Raw genomic sequence first — 22,098 nt, forward strand, 5'->3', positions numbered from 1 at the left:
TTGCTGTACACCTAAAACTAACACAACACTGTTAGTCAACTATGCCCCAGTATAACAGAAAAATTTTAAATAAATAAATAAAATGATCAAACAACAAACAAACAAAAAGAGTGAACAGGGAAGCCAGGGTTTAAATTCAGAATGTCTTCTTAATAGCCTAGGTAGCTCAGCTGGTAGAGCATCAGACTTTTAATCTGAGGGTCCAGGGTTCATGCCCCTATCCAGGCACCAAAAAATAAACAAAATAAATTCAGAACATCTTTCTTTAAAACTTCTGCTCTTTTACTGTATCATACCACTTCCAGGATTAATTTAGCATTTTGTGTACCTATGTACAGCCTGTCATGCTACAGTCCATGGACTGGCAAAGAGTCGGACACGACTGAGTGACTGAATTGAACTGAACTGAACGATAGTTTTCAAGTGAAAGTGAAAGTCTCTCAGTCGTTTCTGACTCTTTGCGACCCCATGGACTGTATAGTCCATGGAATCCTCCAGGCCAGAATACTGGAGTGGGTAGCCTTTCCCTTCTCCAGGGGATCTTCCCAACCCAGGGATCGAACATTGCAGGAGGATTCTTTACCAGCTGAACCACAAGGGAAGCCCAGGAATACTGGAGTGGGTAGTCTATCCCTTCTCCAGGGAATTTTCCTGACCCAGAAATTGAACTGGGGTCTCCTGCATTGCAGGTGGATTCTTTACCAACTGAGCTATCAACAATTCTCCAAAGTCATGTATTTAACCTTTCCACTCTATTGCTAATTTACAGCATGGTGGATTAACCACTGCTTTCAAATTTCACTGTGAAGGGAGCAGGGTTAGTGCCAGACCCTCGGGGTTTGAGAGTAACTTTTGCTACCCTGGAGGCAGTGATTTAACTGAGTACAGTAGCTTATAGGACTGGTGTCCTTACAGTGAATTTGCTGGGGATGGCGGGTGGGGGATGTGGGGGTGGGGATAAGAGGCCATGCGTGGTACACACAACACCATGGTTACATATGACACCCTGGGGAGTCACTGATACTTTTCTTTGCCTTTGTTGCCTCATTTGTAAAAAAGATATGATAATTACATTAGTTTACCTTACTTATCTCAGGGTTGTCATAAGAATCATATTGTACAATAGATGTAGGAAGACTTCGTGAATGGTGAAGTGTAATTATCACAAAAAGAATCTTCTAAATCAGCTGTCTGATAGATGACATGTAGCTAGACTAGGTTTCTCATTATTTCCACTCAAGAGGACCTAAGTATTCTGGTGAAATTTGGAGCCAGTGCCGTGGTGTGAGCAAAACTGCAGCTAACAGACCAGGTGTTCTAATTCCCAGGTTCTCAAGCCCAGAGGCCTGCAAAGCACACCTTTTAGGGGTTCTTTATTGAGCCTGTTATCTAGCTGTCATTTAAAGTCATCCAGAAGGAAGACCCAGTTCTGCATATTTTGAAAAGCACCTGAACTCGATGGAAGGTGTCCATGTGTTTGCACAAAAGCACTGTTCCCCCTGCAGACTCTCCTGGGGGATCTGCAGATTCTTCTGGCAGAATCCCCACTGGGTTCAAGACCGTCATCCTCACTGTTCCCACATTCATCTCCACCCCCAGCATCCTAGAACCTCTATTACCGTCCCTCTGACCCCTGACCCTGCCCTGACTAAGACCTGAGGCCCTGCTGGGGAAATTTTCTGGAGAACTTCTCCTCTATTACATTTTCAACCTATAGAAAACAGTTTTCCCATGTTCTCTTTCCTACTTATTTGAAAATTTTTCCACAATACCTTTCTTCAATTTTTAAAAACTTATTACTCCTGCAGGTGTTATTTGTCCTTAACGCTATCATATAAAAAAATTAACTTTGCTGTTGTATTATTTAATGTTTCAAAGTGGCTGAGAGTTGGGGAGGCCTGTTGGACCAGTTTGCTTTGAAAACTCGCTGGTTTACTCATTATGAGACCAGCAGCACGTAGCTGGCCCTGCAGCCGCAGGCCTCCTTCCTGTGCGTGCTCCTGACCCTGTTAGAGGCTCTGGCTCAGACCCAAGGGCTCTAGGTCAACACCTCTCAAGATCACAACGGTGAGATCTTAGCTACAGTCTGCCCCTTGAGAAGTTATTGGCGACGAAAGCCATCTGTACCAGGTCAGTTGTTCCAAACATTCATTAGCTCCCTTTAAAGGGAATTTGAGCAATTTTTTTATCCTTTAGAAATTCTTAATACTTAAGTACATTAACTTTAACTCTATTTAATACTAGCATTTGTGTGCTTTTTAATTAATATTTCATTCATTTTTAATGGCTTAATAAATCCTTTTAAAAGGCTAAAGGAAATATAGGCACAGGTGGGACAATTCTGCATGTAGTCTAAAGTAAGACAGCCTAGTCTCTTTTTTCCTGGCTGAATATAACCGATGCTTAGCTCTGTAACACTGTGTAAATTACTTAATCCCTTTGTATAATGGGGATGATAAGAGTACCTGGCTTTCTCCAAGGAAGTCCCTTTCACAGTTTAAGATGGTTCCCTTCTTTAACTCTCACCCCAAGGACCATTTAAGATTCAGTCCTACTAAAAATCAAGCATGTGAAATAGCAGAGGCTGAGAATGCCTGTGACCGCGCATGAGCTTAAGGGTTTTAAAGCCAAGAGTTTTCTTCCATATTTTATGAGCAGAAACCTATGTGCAGCTCTTGTAAGTAATTCAAAATAATCAGCTATCTTTCATGGAAACTGTTGGTCTTATCACTGCAAGGGTGGGAAAGAAACACTCACATCAGGTCTATGTATTTCTACCCTGTACAAGGAGCATTTGTCTCCTGGGACGGGAAGTATACACGTGTACTTGCTCAGCTGTGTCCTACTCTTTGTGACCCCAGGGACTGTGGCCCTCCAGGCTCCTCTGTCCATGGCATTTCCCAGACAAGAATACTGGAGTGGGCTTCCATTCCCATCTCCAGGGGATCTTCCCAACCCAGGGATAAAACCTGTGTCTCCTGCTTTGGCAGGCAAATTCTTCACCACTGAGCCACCTGAGAAGCCCAAAGAAGTATGTATGTCTCTCATTAATCAACACGTAAATATTGACTTGCAACCACAGGAGTCAACTTTGAATGGTCTTCATACACTACTTACACGGGGTCACATCTGAGATGTGAGAAGGACCATCTCAAGTACACGAGAACCAAACATCCTTGGTTGCCATGGCAGCCATCCTTTGAGATAGCCTGCAGTGATTCTTGACCCTTGGTATCGACACCCTTGTGTAGTCCCCTCTCACACTGTACCAATGCTGGTCTGTGTGATCAACAGAAGTGATAGTACATCCCGTCTGAGATTAAACAGTTACCACGGCCTCCATTTGGGTTGCTCTTTCTTTCTCTCACATGCATTATGCCATAATCTTTCAGTCTTTCTCTTAGATTGCTCTCTGAAGGGGAAGTTCAGTCATGACCAGCCCTATGGAGGAGAACGTGTGGCGTGGAAGTTAAACAGCTATGTGAGTGAGCTTTAAGTGGATCCTTTAGTCCTAGTGGAGTCCTCAGAGACTACAGTGCTGGCCAACAGCTTAACTGCAAAGTCATGAGAGATCCTGAACCAGAGGGTCTCAGTGGTGATAAATGTTTGCCATATCAAGTAACAAAGTTGTTGGGTAATTTGCTACCCAGCAATGGATACTTGATAGTTACTTAAGTAACTTGTTAAGTCTAACTTGGTTTCACATCAGATCATCAGGAAACAACTTTAAAGAACTATTATATAATAGCAGTGGCTTTATGTAGTTAGGGATTACTGCTTTACTTTTAGCTTTTGTAGTTGGCAGCTTTTTAAAAGGTCAATTTGAAGGATAGTTTTGTGTCTTTCATAAGACTACAATCAAGAACATTTTCTATTATGTCACCCTACTTTTCACGTTTCAATAACAACACTGGCAGATAATTTGTGTATTTTCTTTAGCTGGCTTGGATAACCGTGTAAACCGACATACTTCCCTTTTCACTTTGCTGCCAGGAAGCTCTGAACAAAGTTTAATGCCAAATTAAGTATCTAGTTATGGGCTCCCCGGGTGGTGCAGTGGTAAAGAATCCTCCTGCCAATGCAGGGGATGCAGGTTTGATCCCTGGGTAGGGAAGCCACCCTGGAGAAGGGAATGGCAACCCACTCCAGTATTCTTGCCTGGGAAATCCCATGGACAGAGAGCCTGGGGGGCTATAGTCCTTGGGATCGCAAAAAGTCAGACATGCCTAAGCATGCATGCACTAAGTATCTAATTGGTGCCAGATACTCATCTTCTTATTTAAGAGATGTCTTATCTTTTACTTATTACCCTTTTTGAAAGTAAATGTTCCTTAGTCCCATAAATTAACTCAAGTCCTTTGTGGATATAATTAAGGCTAATTCAGATACTACGAGTTTGTTGAGTAATCGTTAGGTGCAAAGCAGGGTAGCAGGCCCTAGAAATACAAAGATGTTCGAATAAGACAAGAAGTAAGGCTTCCTTTTAAGGAGCTCAAAATCTAGTATTGAACAATTGCATGGAGAGCCAGTCATAAAACCAGCTGACAGTCCTGTTCATCACAGGGTGAATAAAGCAGGATGAAAGTGTTGGGGAGAGACAAATGATTCCTGACTTGGGACAAAACCAAAACTGGACTCAATGAAGAGGGACAGGCTGGCATTACTACTCAGGGAAAACAAGAATCATCTAGGATTTCCCTGGTGGTCCAGTGGCCAGTGCAGGGGGCATGAACTTGATCCCTAGTCCAGGAGATTCCACATGCTGAGGGGGCAACTAAGGCTCTGAGCTGCAATCACTGAGCCCAGGCCCTTTAGCCTGAGCTCCGTAACAAGAGAAACCACTGCTTTGAGGAGCCTGTGCGCCACAACTAAAGAGAAACCCCCATGCACCACAGCTAGAGAGGAGCGCCCGCTCACCACAACTAGACAAAGCCTGTGCGCAGCAATGAAGACCCAGTGCGGCCAAAAGTAAATAAAATAATTATTTAAAAAAGACTCATCTTGATTATGGTGAGAAGCTTAGTGTGGCTCAAGTAGGGGTGAAATGAAAGTGGAAGTGTATGGGGTACAAGTGAAAACAAGTAATATGCTTCTGACTACCAGGGAACACAGTGTATAGGGAAGAGATGGCAGCACAATAAAGGCCATTTTTTCCACATGAGTACTGATCAAATTAATAAATAGCTAACCTGCAAGGGAATAATAAAGCTATTTAAAAACAGTGTACAGCACTCCCACTCAGTGGTAATACTGCTGAGTTCTTGCACAACTAGAAAGAAAGAATAATTTAAAATTAGAAACGTGTCCAATTCTTATTAATTATCCACAGATCCTGTCACGTTTCCAAAAAGGGGCCCGCTGGTTGAAACAAGAGTTAGAGAGAATTCTGGAGGCCCTGCTTCCAGAAAAACCAGAAACCTCACAAAGATACAAACGCACCAATACAAAGCAAAAATGAAAGCCTTTTCTGCTCTTTTCTGTTGGTCTAAACCACATTGGAACCCACTGTGTTTACATTTATTCAATTAGTAGTATGTTTTCTTTACAAGACCTCGGATTACTCCCCCAAATAAATATGCTTCCCTTCAGTTCAGTTCAGTTCAGTTCAGTCGCTCAGTCGTGTCCGACTCTTTTCGACCCCATGAATCGCAGCATGCCAGGCCTCCCTGTCCATCACCAACTCCTGGAGTTCACTCAAACTCACGTCCATCGAGTTGGTGATGCCATCCAGCCATCTCATCCTCTGTCGTCCCCTTCTCCTCCTGCCCCCAATCCCTCCCAGCATCAGAGTTTTTTCCAATGAGTCAACTCTTCGCATGAGGTGGCCAAAATACTGGACTGCGTCAAAAGAGCAGATTGTCATTCTGACCTTAGTGAGTTAAAGTGCCTAAACACTAAAGCATTCAGCAACTAACCAGATTAATCAGCCCTTTGCATATTTATTAGGAGCTTAATGGTAAGTTATTTGATGGCACTCCACAAATTTTTGTACTTCTTCAGACCAGAAGCTACAAACTCAGGTGCCAGCAAGGCCATGCCTATAACGTAAAGGAACTAGCTGTGCAAATGAGGGCCGGCTGAGGACTCCCTGTTTTCAGTTGTAGCACAGGCATGCTTTTCTGGTTATTTTTATTTGTCTGTAAGAGACACTGAAAATCTTAACCATAATGTAAGATTGGCTAATTTTTAAATGTTAGAAATGAAAACAAGATTTTGAACACTGTGTGGACTGAACAACATGTGCCTGCACGTGGGTTATGACCAGTAGAACGTATGTTTGTAACTTCAGCCTTAGGCACTTATATTAGCAGATGTTATCTTTGGCACATATTAAGAAATTGTTCAGAAACCACTTTTAAGATGTGCATTTGTTTTCAATGACTTTATGACATCGCCTAGTGCTGACGGGAGGACACAGCAGTGTTAGGGAAGTTAGGTGCCCTCAGAAAGTTGTTAACAGGTGGTTCATGCATCCAGCAGAATGAAACTAATATAGAGTCCCTTCCTGTATTAGTGCATATAAGTTTATACATAAACTATAACAGCTTCTTGAACTCATGGCTGAATGCAAAATAAAGAAATGGAAATTCCCAAGAGTAAGAAACAAAAGGAAAACGGAAAGCAAGAATAAGCCCCACTTGATGTTACTAAAAAAAACAAAAAACAAAACAAAACCCTCACCAAAGACAAATTTGTGTGCTTTCTTTAACTGACCGGAAAGAGAATTCAAAGCAATATCCTTCACTTTTCATTCTAACTTTGTTTAATAAAAAGATTTAAAAATATATACGTAGTTTAGAAAGAGAAACCACTGTGAAGGAGGAGCAGGAAAAAAAATTAAAAAGGGAGAACTAGAACCAAAACAAACAGAAACAGCAGCATAGTCTGAAATATCCTCTTAAACAGCTACATTTAAAATAATTAATAATACATTAATATATATAACATAATGAAAATACATAGCCAATTTTAAAAAGAAACAAACCAAAATCTACAAAGTAAATGCTAACTGCTCAGTCATTTCCAACTCTTTGTGACACCACTGACTGTAACCCACCAGACTTCTCTGTCCATGGGATTTTCTAGGCAAGAATACTAGAGTGGGTTGCCATTTCCTTCTCCAGGGGATCTTCCTGACCCAGGGACTGAACCCAGGTCTCCCCCAGTGCAGGAAGATTCTATACTGTCTGAGCCACTAGGGAAGCCCCCCAAACTCAGCTAACACAGTTCAAAAGAGAATTAGAGAACAGGATCCGAGTCAATCATTCAAATAATACAAAGAGGGAAAAAAAATAAAATAATAAGACACATGCAGAATAAATTGAAAAGATCCAACATATATCTAATAACAGTTTTAAAAGAAAGAAAAGAGACAAGGGAGAGACTACATTCTAGGAGAATTTTTATATAATTGGATAATCATATTAAGTTCTGAGTGGAATAAACTAAAATTAATGCACACATTCAGAAAACTAAGATCATGGCATCCGGTCCCATCACTTCATGGCAAATAGATGGGGAAACATTAGAAACAATGAGAGACCTTATTTTTGGGGAGCTCCAAAATCACTGCAGATGCTGATTGCAGCCATGAAATTAAAAGATGCTTCTTGGAAGAAAAGCTATGACCAACCTAGACAGCATATTGAAAAGCAGAGATATTACTTCACCGTCAAAGCTATGATTTTTCCAGTAGTCATGTATGGATGTGAGAGTTGGACTATAAAGAAAGCTGAGGGCCGAAGAACTAATGCTTTTGAACTGTGGTGTTGGAGAAGACTCTTGAGAGTTCCTTGGACAGCAAGGAGATCAAACCAGTCAATCTTAAAAGAAATCGATCGTGAATATTCATTGAAAGGACTGATGCTGAAGCTGAAACTCCAATACTTTGGCCACCTGATAGGAAGAACTGACTCATTAGAAAAGCCCCTGATGCTGGGAAAGATTGAAGGCAGGAGGAGAAGGGGACGACAGAGGATGAAATGGTTCTATGGCATCACCGACTCGATGGATATGAGCTTGAGCAAGCTCTGGGTGTTGGTGATGGACAGGAAAGCTTGTCATGCTGCGATTCATGGAGTCGCAAAGAGTCAGACATGACTGAGTGACTGAACTGAACTGAAGGCACACTTAGACATGCTGTAGTGAAACTGCACAATTACAATACATAAAAAGAAAACCAAAATCAACCAGAGAGAAAAGACAGATCAGCTTTAAAAATGATGATGGTCACAGAGTATATTTTTAATCAATAGTGACAAAGTTCAAAATACAATTTTCTAATACGTCCAAAGTTCTGAGGGAAAATATTTGTCAACTTCGAATTTTATGGCTAGATAAACTGTACTTCAAAAGTGAGGACAAAGTAAAGAAAAATTTAAGCCAAAGACTAATAATTTACTGGAAAATTACTACTACTGAAGTAATTTGCCAAAAATCTCATGCCTTTAGTAAAATAATCATTACAGGAAAAGTTTTAGAAAAAAGAAAGCTGGACACAGAAGAAAGAGCAGGTTTATGAAGCAATGTTAATGAAAGAAACTATTAAATGTAAGATAAACCAAAATAAGCATTAATTGTAACGACAATAATTATTTGATTAAAAATGAGGTGGAATTAAAATAATGCATAATTAATCACATGAATGATGGAAGGAGTAAGAAGAGTTAAAGCATTTTCATTTTTTGGTGTTATCCAGGATGATGCTAGAGATATTTATTTGTTTTGGACTTTGTCAATTACAGATGCTATGTGAATTATATATTTAAAATTTAAGGATAATGACAAAGGTAACAAAAGAAACTGAAATGAATCACTTCACACTGTAGAACAAAAATATAAAAGAGACATAGATCATTCAATAATTCAAATGAAAGCAGAAAAGGAGAAAATAGGAAGTATTGAAAAGTATTTACATCAAAAGTACAAAGTAAGGTATATGTGTGCATGCATCTGTGTGTGCAAACAGAGATGAAAATGACATGCTCTACTGGCCTATTTCACCATTTAGATATATATATTTTGTATGTAATAATATATAGTAAACTGTACATCATATAATGCGTAATACATGTATTATGTATTACATTAATATTATACATAAACTTCTCACATGAGCACAAAGACACACACACACACACACACACAAAGATTTTAATTTTGTAATGGCAAAAAGATGGCAACAACTTAAAGGCCCATTGATAGGAAAATACACAAATTTTAATACATTTATATTTTAGTAAATAAAATTTTTAATTAAAATTTAATTTTAATATATTTATATCATGAACTCAGTAGTTAACATGAGTGGATTATACCTAGAATTACGAATATGGATAAATCATAAAAAAAAGATGATGGCAAGTGGAAAAAGCAAGTTTTAAAAGAATAACATAGCAGACATCATGATTAGCCACTCAAGAGTTAACAGTCCCCCTTTTTCCTGGTGACTTTTTCTAAGGAAGTTGAAAAGCTAAAATATTCGATAACTTGCCCCTCTTGCAGCAAAAGGTATATCAGTTCTAGCAAATGAGATGAATGCAATTCTCTCTGGGTGTTTTTCCTTTCCTAAATAAAATGACAAAAGTTAGAAAGAAAAAGGTTTTGAGTGTGCCTTTCCTCTCTGTCCCCCCTGGAATATGAACTGAGGTTTCATAGACAACTAGCCAGCAGGTGAAGAGTTACCCAGGGACGGTGCAGAGTGTGACGCATGACATCACTATCCTCTCTGATGATGCCACTGAGCCATGGGATCAGAACAGGACCCACTTTCCTTAGACTTCTTGTTTTGTGAGACAAATAACACTCATTATTTAGTATCCTATAGCGTATTTTTCTGTCACTTGCTGCTGAACACAACCTAATTGAAATAAATAAGTACAGTAAAATACGATTTTTGTAAATTTTTACATAAAATGTACAGAAATGTGTTATATAATATATATAGATACATACAGACATAGGACATAATTAAGAAATGGTTGAGAAGGACAAGCAATGACTTTAGGGTAGTAGCTACCTTTAGGGAGAAGGAAAATGGGGAAGGAAGAGAATTGGAAGGAAAAGGACTAAATAGTAGTTATATTTTTTATTCCTTAAAAAAGAGTCTTAAGGTAAAATCAATCTTTTGGAAAAAAATCTGAGTAATGGGTACATTTTTTTCTGTATACATCTATGTAGTTGAATCACTTTAAATATTTTTCTCTAAAACAAATGTGAAATCATGCCAATTTTCTAGTAATCTATGATGGAACATGTTTTATTATGTCTGTTGTATGCGGTGTTCTATAACTTCCTTATCCAACCTATTTCCACACTCCAGTGAGTTAAAGTAAGGATGAAGATAAGTCTATTTTCAATCAATCTGTTCAGGTTCAGATTTGCTCCAAGTGTAGTAAATGACCTAAGAGAACAGATATCTGGGAAACTTTTATGCTGCAACAGACTGAGTAAATAAAAACTGTGGAGAGTGTTCCAAGAAATAAGAAAGCATGATGACTGGCAGCTGGAGTCAGTGTAAGCAAAAATATAGGATAATGACAAGCCTGAAGAAATCTCAGATCATGGGCCAATTTGCCATAGGGCAAGCCAGCTTAGAATCAATATTTTTTCAATTACATTTAAACACTGTTTCACAATCTAGTATTTGGACAGCAAGTTAGCAGTGTTGTAGTTATTAATTTTTAGCAAAATTTTGGCTGTATGAAATATGTATTCTCATAGGGAAAAAATGAAAAAAAAATTCAGAGTGCAGAGGGTATGAAATGAAAAGTGAAAGACTCTTCCTCCCTCTCCAGGCTCTTAATTCACACTCCCAGAAGTGCTATTAATATTTCTTCTGCTTCTAGAACTTTTATGCATGGATTACCAAATATATAACTCTCATTTTTTTAGAATAAATATGAAATAATATCATAGGTATTATTCAGTAAGTTGCTTTTTAACTTAAAGTAATATATTGAATATCTACCAAATTAGCTCATATATAACTATCTCGTTTTTTTGGACAGTGGCAAATATTCTATGAAGTTATCACATCTATTAAACCAAGTCTATATTGGTAGACATTTAGGTCATTTTAAATTATTTGTTTTTACAAATAATGTTGTAATAAGTATCCTCTTTTCCCTAAAGATATGCCACTTTTATCATATCCAAAATTCCCACAAATGTTTGTGTGGATTTTTCTAACTCTAGTCTTCCATACGGAGAAGGCGATGGCACCCTACTCCAGTACTCTTGCCTGGAAAATCCCATGGACGGAGGAGCCTGGTAGGCTGCAGTCCATGGGGTCTCGAAGAGTCGGACACGACTGAGTGACTTCACTTTCACTTTTCACTTTCATGCATTGGAGAAGGGAATGGCAAGCCACTCCAGTTTTCTTGCCTGGAGAATCCCAGGGACTGGGGAGCCTGATGGGCTGCCGTCTATGGGGTCGCACAGAGTCGGACACGACTGAAGTGACTAGCAGCAGCAGCAGTTTTCCATAAAGCTGCCAGCCTTTTCCTTCACACAAACGTTGATGGCTAGAGTCTCATAATACATTTAGTATCTGGTAGATCTTATACCTGAGTGTTACTCAGGACTTTCAGAATTTTCCTTGAATGTTTATTTTTCCAGATAAGCTTTAGCATCATTCTACTAAGTTTAAAATATCCAGTCTGTTTCTCTGAGCAGTCAGCCATTATCACACACTCCACCTGTAGAGGATTTACTGAGGAAATTGAGGCAGGGAGGTTCTGGACTGGGGACAGCAGGCACAGAGGAGGAAGAGTGGGATACAGAACTGAATAGAGGTGGGGTAAATAGAAGCCCATATGACAAACTGTGAGAGCCCTTAGATCCTTTACCATGTGGTACTCCCAGCATGATAGTAATCTACTTATACCTCTGGTTAGAGGGACTATTGGAGAAGGCAATGGCACCCCACTCCAGTACTGTTGCCTGGAAAATCCCATGGACGGAGGAGCCTGGTGGGCTGCTGTCCATGGGGTCTCGAAGAGTCGGACACGACTGAGCAACTTTACTTTCACTTTTCACTTTCATGCATTGGAGAAGGAAATGGCAACCCACTCCAGTGTTCTTGCCTGCAGAATCCCAGGGACGGGGGAGCCTGGTGGCTGCCGTCTATGGAGTCGCACAGAGTCAGACATGACTGAAGCGACTTAGCAGCAGCAGCAGCAGCATGTATATATATAAGGCTCCCCAGGTGGTGCAGTGGTAAAGAATCTGCCTGTCAACGAAGGAGACAGGAGAGACGCTGGTTAGATCCCTGGGTGGGGAAGATCCCCTAGAGGAGGACATGGCAACACTCTCCAGTATCCTTGCCTGGAAAATCCCAAGGACAGAGGAGCCTGGCAGGCTACAGTCCATGGGGTTGCAAAGAGTTGAACATAACTGAGAACACACATATGTATATGTATAGCTGATTCACTTTGCTGTACAGCAGAAACAAACACAACATTATAAAGCAACTATACTCCATAATTTTTTTTTAAAAAGATATTGCCAATTTCAAAGAGCAGAAAAAAAATTAAAAAACAAGATAAAGTTAGGATAGATGGTATGTTAAAGTCTGGTTGATTGTGTAAAAGTCAATTTATAAGTGATGACTTGGGTATTACTATAAGTCAACGCCTGAAGAAATTCAGAAGGAGGGGGAAAGAATCAGAGGCTTAAGGAGCATATAATAGATCTGAAACATATTAAATGGCAGAACACTTGGGGCTCAGGATGAATCACTCTCTGAATCCTCATGAGAGACAGACACTTGCAGCAAAACTTTAAAGGGACCCAATAAAGGTGATTGGACATAGTTCACAAGAAATTTGTTAAATAAGATAGTTTAGTCAAAAGAATGAATTGCTGAAAATAATAATCAAAAACACGTTTTTACCCACAAACAGGTAACCTGGTGCTCCTTCAGCTTATTTTATCATGTTTTATTTTAAAATATTCTTGTTAATTTCCAGAATATTTCTTCTTTTTCCTTAAATTTTCAATATCTATTTCTATCATTATTATTGTACCTATTTGTAATAGAAAAATTTATCAAAACACACACACACTCACAAATAAAACTAATATCCAACAATAGATGACTGGTTAAACATTCTCAAACACTAAATATGGTATAATATCATTTCTGAATAAGGTATGTATGTATATGTTTTGCATATGTATGAGCAAAGAAATGGTATATTTATAATAGTGGTTGTCTCTTAAGTAGGTTGGATCATGGTGGGGGTTCTGATGTATATCTTTTTGTTTCTCTGCAATTTATGATTTGTATCTAAGGTACATAAATTATTTTTATGTATAGATGAAAAGAAATAAAAACACAAAAAAGGAAAAGTACTAAAATCTTTTAGACTTGGCCTTTTAGATACTTTCCTTTAATTTATAAAATTGGAGTTAATTCTTAGTCAAGTGTGTCTACTTAGCAGTGAGGCCTGTTCTGTGGTCTCCTTAAATACTGCCTCATGCCTTTTATACAAAAAGCTATAAAGTTATGATAGACTGAAGGGAAATATTCTTTTTCTTTGTTTACCCTCAATCCATTAAAAACTTTTTCAAACAATTATGGCAGGCATAACCCCCAACTATTGAGTTTTTAGGTTCTTTTTCAACATAATATATACATTTTAACATTTAGTTCCTCTGTATTCTGGGAGATGGGGTGGTGTGGGAGTGAAGAAAGGTGGAAGAAACAGCAAAAACAAAAAGAAGTAATCAGAGGAGAACAAAGGACTGTAAAACTGATCTGCTGCTGCTGCTAAGTCGCTTCAGTCCTGTCTGACTCTGTGCAACCCCATAGACAGCAGCCCACCAGGCTCTGCCGTCCCTGGGATTCTCCAGGCAAGAACACTGGAGTGGGTTGCCATTTCTTTCTCCAATGCATGAAAGTGAAAAGTGAAAGTGAAGTTGCTCAGTCGTGTCCAACTCTTAATGACCCCATGGACTGCAGCCCACCAGGCTCCTTCATCCATGGGATTTTCCAGGCAAGAGTACTGGAGTGGGGTGCCATTGCCTTCTCCTGATCTAGGGCACTTCAAAAATCAAGCTGCTACATAAAAAAAAAAAAAAAAATGGAATATTCATTTATGGAAAAATATTATTGTATTCAAAAGATCAGCTTATTTGTAGTCAGTTGGTCTTTAAAGTAGTTTTAAATTGGATCCTGTCTTGCAAGATGACAAGGAAGTGTCCTAGGGCTTAGGAGCATGACTGGGTTGATTCAGAGTGAATCTGAGTTGGAAAAAGTAAGAGGTTAAGGACAGCAATATTACAGAGGTCGACATGAACCAACTGGAGATAAGCAGGGAATACTTTTGGAGAAGGCAGTGGCACCCCACTCCAGTACTGTTGCCTGGAAAATCCCATGGATGGAGGAGCCTAGTAGGCTGCAGTCCATGGGGTCGCTAAGAGTCGGACACGACTGAGCGACTTCAGTTTCACTTTTCTCTTTTCATGCACTGGAGAAGGAAATGGCAACCCACTCCAGTATTCTTGCCTGGAGAATCCCAGGGACGACGGAGCCTGGAGGGCTGCTGTCTATGGGGTCTCACAGAGTCCGACAAGACTGAAGCGACTTAGCATAGCATAGCATAGCATAGCATAGGGAATACTTTTAAGTCAAAGTTTCCAGTCGATCATCAGTGTTGCATGCCGGCTAAGTCGCTAGTCGTGTTCTACTCTTTGCAATCCTAAGGACTGTAGCCCACCAGGCTCCTCTGTCTATGCGATTCTCCAGGCAAAAATAGTGGAGTGGTTGCCGTGCCCTCCTCCAGGGGATCTTTTTGACCCAGGGATTGAGCCTTAGTCTGTCTTCTGCATTGGCAATAGGGTTCTCTACCACTAGTACCACCTGGGAAGCCCATCAATGTTAGAAGTATCTAAAAGACAGGTGATGAGTGCTGGACTCCACCCCAAACAGCATCCCAGCCTGCCCCGCACAGGGTGCATCCCTGCAGAGCTACACTGGCGTTCTCTCCAGGCACGACAGTGATGGCCACTGGCAGCACGAGCTTGAAGAGACGTGTGTAGCGCTGCGTATAGCAGCACAGCTGTTAAACTTTGCATTTTCAGCCTGTTTCAAGGTCCCAAACCCTGAACCCTTGTGAATATGCATGAGTGCAGCCCAGTTAGACAGAATATTGTCTGCAAGGTAGAAGCAAATCCTAGGCAATCCTATTGCCTTCAGACAGTCTCTCCCACTCATGGGCTAATCTTATATAAATGAGCAAGCATCTGGTCTGGCTTGCAATCACACTGACCTTCAGGGCGGAGCCCTTGTACTCTGACAGGTTTGCAAGAGAAACCCCGGGGTTAGGATGCCAGATTGCCAGTACAGAAGCAGAATTGAAAACAGAGGTTAATAATTGTTTTTTTGAGGCGATTTCAAGGTTCTCCAACAGAACTGTCTGTTTATCAAACCTCCATTTCATAGTATCCTTTTGTTTATAGAAAAACAGACCAAAATCCCAGCAACTAGTCTGAGCAGATTTTAAATGACATGCACAGGAATCCCCAGCTAATTTACACCTAGTTATAGTTTCATACATGCCAGAGGGCAAACTCCATGACACTTCTCGCTGAAATATTCCAGCCTGCCATTTAGGGAGGAAGACTGTGATTTCAATTTGAACATTATATGTAAACAAAAGGAGTTTCCTTACTAGCAACTTACTTAAAGAACTGCCTTAGAAACCTAAAGCACTTTAAGAAAGCTAAATCAGACCAATATGGACTTTTTTTCCCTCCTAATGTAGGAAAAAAAAAGAAAATAACTCAGCAGGGGCTGAAATATGTGACAAACAATTTGGAAGCAGCTGTGCTGATTGCGATAGTCTCCCAATAACATACTGCTTGTATTTTCTTCTCAGTTTGATTCCTTGACTCCAGGAAGTATTGAAAAGATACAAAACATTTTCTTATGGCAAGGTGCTTTTACTGTGATCAATTACCTTTCCTTCTGTAAGCTCTGCTGTGGTTAGTCACAGGATTAATGTCTAAGAAGGCAGAGGGGCCAGGGCCCTGAGTTATGCCTATCTTTTTCTTTTTTCTCTTCTTTTCAAAATGCACCTTCAAATTGAAAAGGGTGTAAAAGGAATTCCAAATATCAATAGCAATGATTAATTTTCTGGCAGTTATGGATAAAAAGTTACTAACAAGAAAATTAAATATAGAACCATAAAGAATTTATGAAAGTTACTGTACTTTTAATGTTTGAAGCCTTGCCGACCAGTCTTCAAAGTATATTAAAACCTCTCAAATTTTGCAATTAAATCTTATACCATGAGATCTACCACAAATATTTATTAAGTGCTACTAGGTAGTATTAAGTTGTAGTAAAGTCAGTATTTCTGGTGATTTTATGTACATTTTTTTTACAGTGTCATCTGGAATTTGTTTTTGTGTAAGGTATGATAGTAGAGTTGTAATATTTTCTTCCTGTCTTTTTATAATTAGCCAGCAAAATGTCCCAACCTCATCATCTTCTTCATTTTTCACTGAATTGTTACTTTAAACATATGACATGTGTGTGTGCATGTCCACAGATACAAATGTTTATTTCTGGATGTTCTATTTTGTTTATTTGACCTATCTATTCCTGCACTGGTACCATATTGCAATAATTGTAATTGTATCATTTCATTATGCTTTATTTTTCAGAACTTAGATATTATTATAACTCACTTATTCTCCTATATAAAATTTAAATTGTATCCAGTTTTAGAAAAAGATTACTTTTGAGAATTGTATTACATTTTAAACTTAATTTGGGGAGAATTAACATTTTTAATAATGGATTTTCCTGTGTAGTAGTGTATCTCTCCCCTCTTCAGATTTTATAATTCTCCGCCTGTAGTTTCTGAGCCCTACCTCTGCTTATGGTTTCCATTGTCCGTCGACTCTGGGGCAGCATCCAGTAGTTTAAATGAGTCTGGGTTATTCCTTTGTTTCCTTTGGGGAAACAAGCCATGTGATGAGTACACCACCTCTGAGGGTTAAGCCTAGTATTTCCTAGGCTCAGTTTCTGTCTAAACAAGTCTTTTTACTTGTGGTAAGCTTGTATCAATTTCTGATCCCCTTCCACCCAACCACCACTCTTACTGGGCATCATTTGGTAAACTATATATTTCGTTCTTTGATCAGTCTTTCTGGCTCTCAATCACTTCTTACTCTCTTTTCTGCTGCTGCTGCTGCTAAGTCGCTTCAGTCGTGTCCGACTCTGTGTGACCCCATAGACGGCAGCCCACCAGGCTCCCCCATCCCTGGGATTCTCCAGGCAAGAACACTGGAGTGGGTTGCCATTTCCTTCTCCAACTCTCTTTTCTAATGAGCCACAAAACGTATTCAGAGATCCTCTAGCTTAGGAGAAAACAGACTATGCAGATCTCTCTTCTGATTCCAGGCACTTTAATTCACAGTCTTCCAACAGACAATAGGGTACATCTTACTGACTGCCTAATAAAATTAGAAGAAATTGCTCTCTGAATGTGTTATGACTGGATCATGTCTTTGCTCACATGGCATTCATGAGAGATCCAGGATGATTTAAGGTGGTTTTCTCTTTTTTGGTCTCTTTATTAGTATAGGAAAAATGCCAACCATAGTTAGGACATTGAAAACGTTTCACTCTCACAGTGGGTGGTAGAACTATCAATTCAGATTCCACATTTATGGGATCCTTTTATGTGTCAGGTGGGGTACTTGTGCTCTCAGATACTATATAATTTATGACAGTTTCAGGTTTTCAAAAGGCAGCTGTGAACCCAGATATCTGAAATTTTTAAAAAATGGCTATGAAAGCTTAAGTTCATGTATCAATATTAAAACAATCACTGGAAGTAAGTCAGAGCCAATAGTAATGGTAAAATAAATGCAGCAGGCAGTATTTGTTGAGTTTTAATTATATATTGGATGCTATAAATAATTTATCATCTTCATTAAAATAATTGCATGATATATGCAAAACTATACAAAAAAGATCTTAATTAACCTGATAACCACAATGGTGTGATCACTCACCTAGGGCCAGACATCCTGGAGTGTGAGGTCAAGTGGGCCTTAGGAAGCATCGCTATGAACAAAGCTAGTGGAGGTGATGGAATTCCAGCTGAGCTATTTCAAATCCTGAAAGATGATGCTGTTAAAGTGCTGCACTCAATATGCCAGCAAATTTAAGAAACTCAGCAGTGGCCACAAGATTGGAAAAGGAATCTTGTATTTGCATACATCCCCACTTGCATTTATTCAATCATTCCAGTCCCAAAGAAAGGCAATGCCAAAGAGTGTTCACTACTGCATTATTGCACTTATCTCACACGCTAGCAAAGTAATGCTCAAAATTCTCCAAGCTAGGCTTCCACAGTATGTGAACCAAGAACCTCCAGATGTTTAAGCTGGAATTAGAAAAGGCAGAGGATCCAGAGATCAAATTGCCAACATTTGTTGGAGCATAGAGAAAGCAAGAGAATTCCAGAGAAACATGTACTTTTGCTTCATAGACTATGCTAAAGCTTTTGACTGTGTGGATCACAACAAACTATGGAAAATTCCTAAAGAGATAGGAATACCAGACCTCCTTGCCTGCCTCCTGAGAAATCTGTATGCAGGTCAAGAAGCAACAGTTAGAACCAGACATGGAACAATGGACTGGTTCCAAATTGGGAAAGGAGCATGTCAAGGCTATATATTGTCATCCTGCTTATTTAACTTATATGCAGAGTATATCACGTGAAATGTTGGGCTGGATGAAGCACAAGCCTGTAATCAAGATTGCCAAGAGAAATATCAATAACCTCAGATATGCAGATGACAAAACCCTTATGGCAGAAAGCAAAGAGGAATTAAAGAGCCTCTTGATGAAAGTAGAAGAGGAGAGTGAAAAAGCTGGCTTAAAACTTAACATTCAAAAAATGAAGATCATGGCATCTGGTCCCATCACTTCATGGAAAATAAGATAGGGAAACAGTGACAGACTTTATTTTCTTAGGCTCCAAAATCACTGCAGATGGTGACTGCAGCCATGAAATTAAAAGACACTTGCTCCTTGGAAGAAAAGCTATGACCAACCTAGATAGCATATTGAAAAGCAGAGACATTACTTTGCTGACAAAGGTCCATCTAGTCAAAGCTATGGTTTTTCCAGTAGTCACATATGCATGTGAGAGTTGGACAGTAAAGAAAGGTGAGCACCGAAGACTTGATGCTTTTGAACTATGGCATTGGAGAAGACCCTTGAGAGTCACTTGGACTGCAAGGAGATCTAACCAGTCAATCCTAAATGAAATCAGTCCTGAATATTCATTGGAAGGACTGATGCTGAAGCTGAAGCTCCAATACTTTGACTACCTGATGCAGGGAACTGACTCACTGGAAAAGACCCTGATGCTGGGAAAGGTTGAAGGCAGGAGGAAAAGGGGATGACAGAGGGTGAGATGGTTGGATGGCATCACTGACTTGATGGAAATGAGTCTGAGCAAACTCCAGGAGTTGGTGATGGACAAGGAAGCCTAGTGTACTGTAGTCCATAGGGTCACAAATAGCCGGACACGACTGAGCAACTGAACTGACTGATGTAAAATTAGCCCCATTCCATAAAGAAGGAAAACATCTCAGAGAGATTAGGTACTGGACTGACAAAAGCTAACCACTAGAATGGTTTGGGGAAGAGTGTTAACACTGACCATTTTTTTGAAATCCCACTTGGGGATTCTCAAGATTCCCAAAATCAATAAAGCATAGAGCTTACTTTGTGTGGTTGATTGACCAGCCTTGGGTCAAGACAGCTAATGCATCAGGAATGTTGGGGATGTCAGGTGTTGAGGTGGGGCAGAGAAGCCCTTTGGAAGAGACTATAAAAATTATCTGGGGCCAGTGGCCTTCCATTACAGGTAGGGGTATAACATGAGTGTAGTCAAAGGGAGAAATGGAATTGCTAGAGTCTTGGGGTCCAATGTACAATCCCAGATTTGGAAAGTCTGGAAGATATAGATAGATATAGAGACCTTACAGGACTTCCCTGGTGGCTCAGACAGTAAAGCATCTGCCTACAATGCAGGACACCCGGGTTCAATCTCTGGGTCGGGAAGATCTCCTGGAGAAGGAACTGGTAACCCACTCCAGTATTCTTGCCTGGAAAACCCCATGGACCAAGAAGCCTGGTAGGCTACAGGCCATGGGGTCGCAAAGAGTGGGACACGACTGAGTGACTTCACTTTCACTTTCACTTTCAGAGACCTTACAAGGGCTCAGAGATAGTACTGAATCCATGTGCCTGTTTCCTAATTCTGTCTCCAAAACTGAATCCATGTTCCTGCCTCAGGACCAAGCTAGGACTATAAATGGAGCTCATCATTCTTCTCTACTAGGACTTCCATAGTGGCTCAGATGGTAAAGAATCTGCCTGTAATGCAGGAGACCTGGGTTCCATCCCTGGGTTGGGAAGATCCCCTGGAGAAGGCAACCCTCTCCAGTATAATGGCCTGGATAATCCATGGACAGAAGGGCCTGGTAGGCTATAGTACATAGGGTTGCAAAGAGTTAAAAACGACTCAGTGACTAACACATCATTCTTCTCAGCCTCCTTAGATGCATAACAAACAAGTCACTTCTTGCCTGCTGGTAGAAAGACCCTCATGAGCTTTCCAAGAAGGATCTATTCCTACCTAATATTTAGGTTGGTGACAAAGTAATTGTGGTTTTGGACTGTTACTCTTAAAGTATTAAAACTAGACTCAAACACATCTTTATTAATCAAATTGGAACAATTACAACCAACACATTTTTGCCAATGAGAAATAAGTTGGTTTATACTTGTAGTGTAAAAATCCATGCTTTGGGATTTGATGAACTCCTGGAAAGCATTTTCTGTCTCCTGTTAGTTGTGGAAGCATCTTCCCTGCAAAAAGTTGTCAAAACGCTTGAAGAACTGCTAGTCAATTGTCAAGAGGTCAGGTGAATATGGCAGAAGAGGCAAAACTTCATAGCCCAATTCATTCATCTCTTTTGAAGCGCTGATTGTGCAATGTGCAGTCGGGCATCGTCATGGAGAAGAACTGGGTCCTTTCTGTTGACTAATGCTGGCTGCAGGAGATGCCCTTTTTGGTGCATCTCATTGATTTGTTGAACAGACTTCTCAGATGTAATGGTTTTGCTGGAATTTAGAAAGCTGTAGTGGGTCAGACCAGCAGCAAACCTCCAAACAGTGACCATGTCCTTTTTTTTTTTTTTTGGTGCAAGTTTGCCTTTGGGAAGTGCTTTGAAGCTTCTTCTCCATCCAACCACTGAGCTGCTCTTCACAGGTTGTCCTTTAAAATCCACTTCTCATCACATGTCATGATCTGATTGAAAAATGGTTCGCTGTTGTTACACAGAATAAGAGAAAATGACACTTTAAAACCGTGACATTTTGATTTGTCGTTGGCTCATGAGGCACCTACTTGTCGATCTTTTTCACCTTTCCAATTTGCTGTAAATACTGAATGACCATAGCGTAGTCCACATTGAGTTCTTCAGCAACTTCTTGTGTAGTTGTAAGAGGATCAGTTTTGATGCTCCTCTCAGTTGATCCTTGTTAACTTTCGATGGCCGGCCATTGCACTCCTCATCTTCAAGGCTCTCATATCCTTTGCAAAACTTCTTGAACCACCACTGCCCTATATGTTCATTAGCAGTTCCTGAGCCAAAGGCATTGCTGATGTTGAAAGTTGTCTCCACTGCTTTATGATCCATTTTGAACTTGAGTAAGAAAATCGCTAAAATTTGCTTTTTGTCTAACATCATTTCCATAGTCTAAAATAAATATGAAATAAATAGCAAGCAAAAAGTCATCAGCAAAATAAAAGTGAGAAATGCACATTAAAATGAAATATAGCATAACCATTTTTATTTAAGAACGCATTCCAATATCAAACAGCAAAGTTCAACAATGCAAAACCACAATTATTTTGCACCAACCCGTGAAATTCCAGATGTTCAAGCTGGTTTTAGAAAAGGCAGGGGAACCAGAGATCAAATTGCCAACATCCACTGGATCATCGAAAAAGCAAGAGAATTCCAGAAAAACATCTATTTCTGCTTTATTGACTA

General features: G+C 39.8%; 1 protein-coding gene and 1 non-coding gene across 5 annotated transcripts in view; one reads left to right on the forward strand and one right to left on the reverse strand.

Moving 5' to 3' along the window:
- SLC9A9 (solute carrier family 9 member A9) overlaps positions 1-22,098 on the reverse strand; it is a 660,343-nt gene that overhangs the window by 375,336 nt on the left and 262,909 nt on the right. The gene's annotated exons all lie outside the window — the stretch shown is intronic.
- TRNAK-UUU (transfer RNA lysine (anticodon UUU)) lies at positions 156-228 on the forward strand. The gene has a single exon. It is a non-coding gene; the product is annotated as a tRNA-Lys (tRNA).

This window comes from Bos grunniens, chromosome 1, assembly GCF_055505025.1.
Source record: "Bos grunniens cultivar Pamir isolate PY7600 chromosome 1, Bosgru_T2T1.0, whole genome shotgun sequence".
Classification (NCBI taxonomy): Eukaryota; Metazoa; Chordata; class Mammalia; order Artiodactyla; family Bovidae; genus Bos; species Bos grunniens.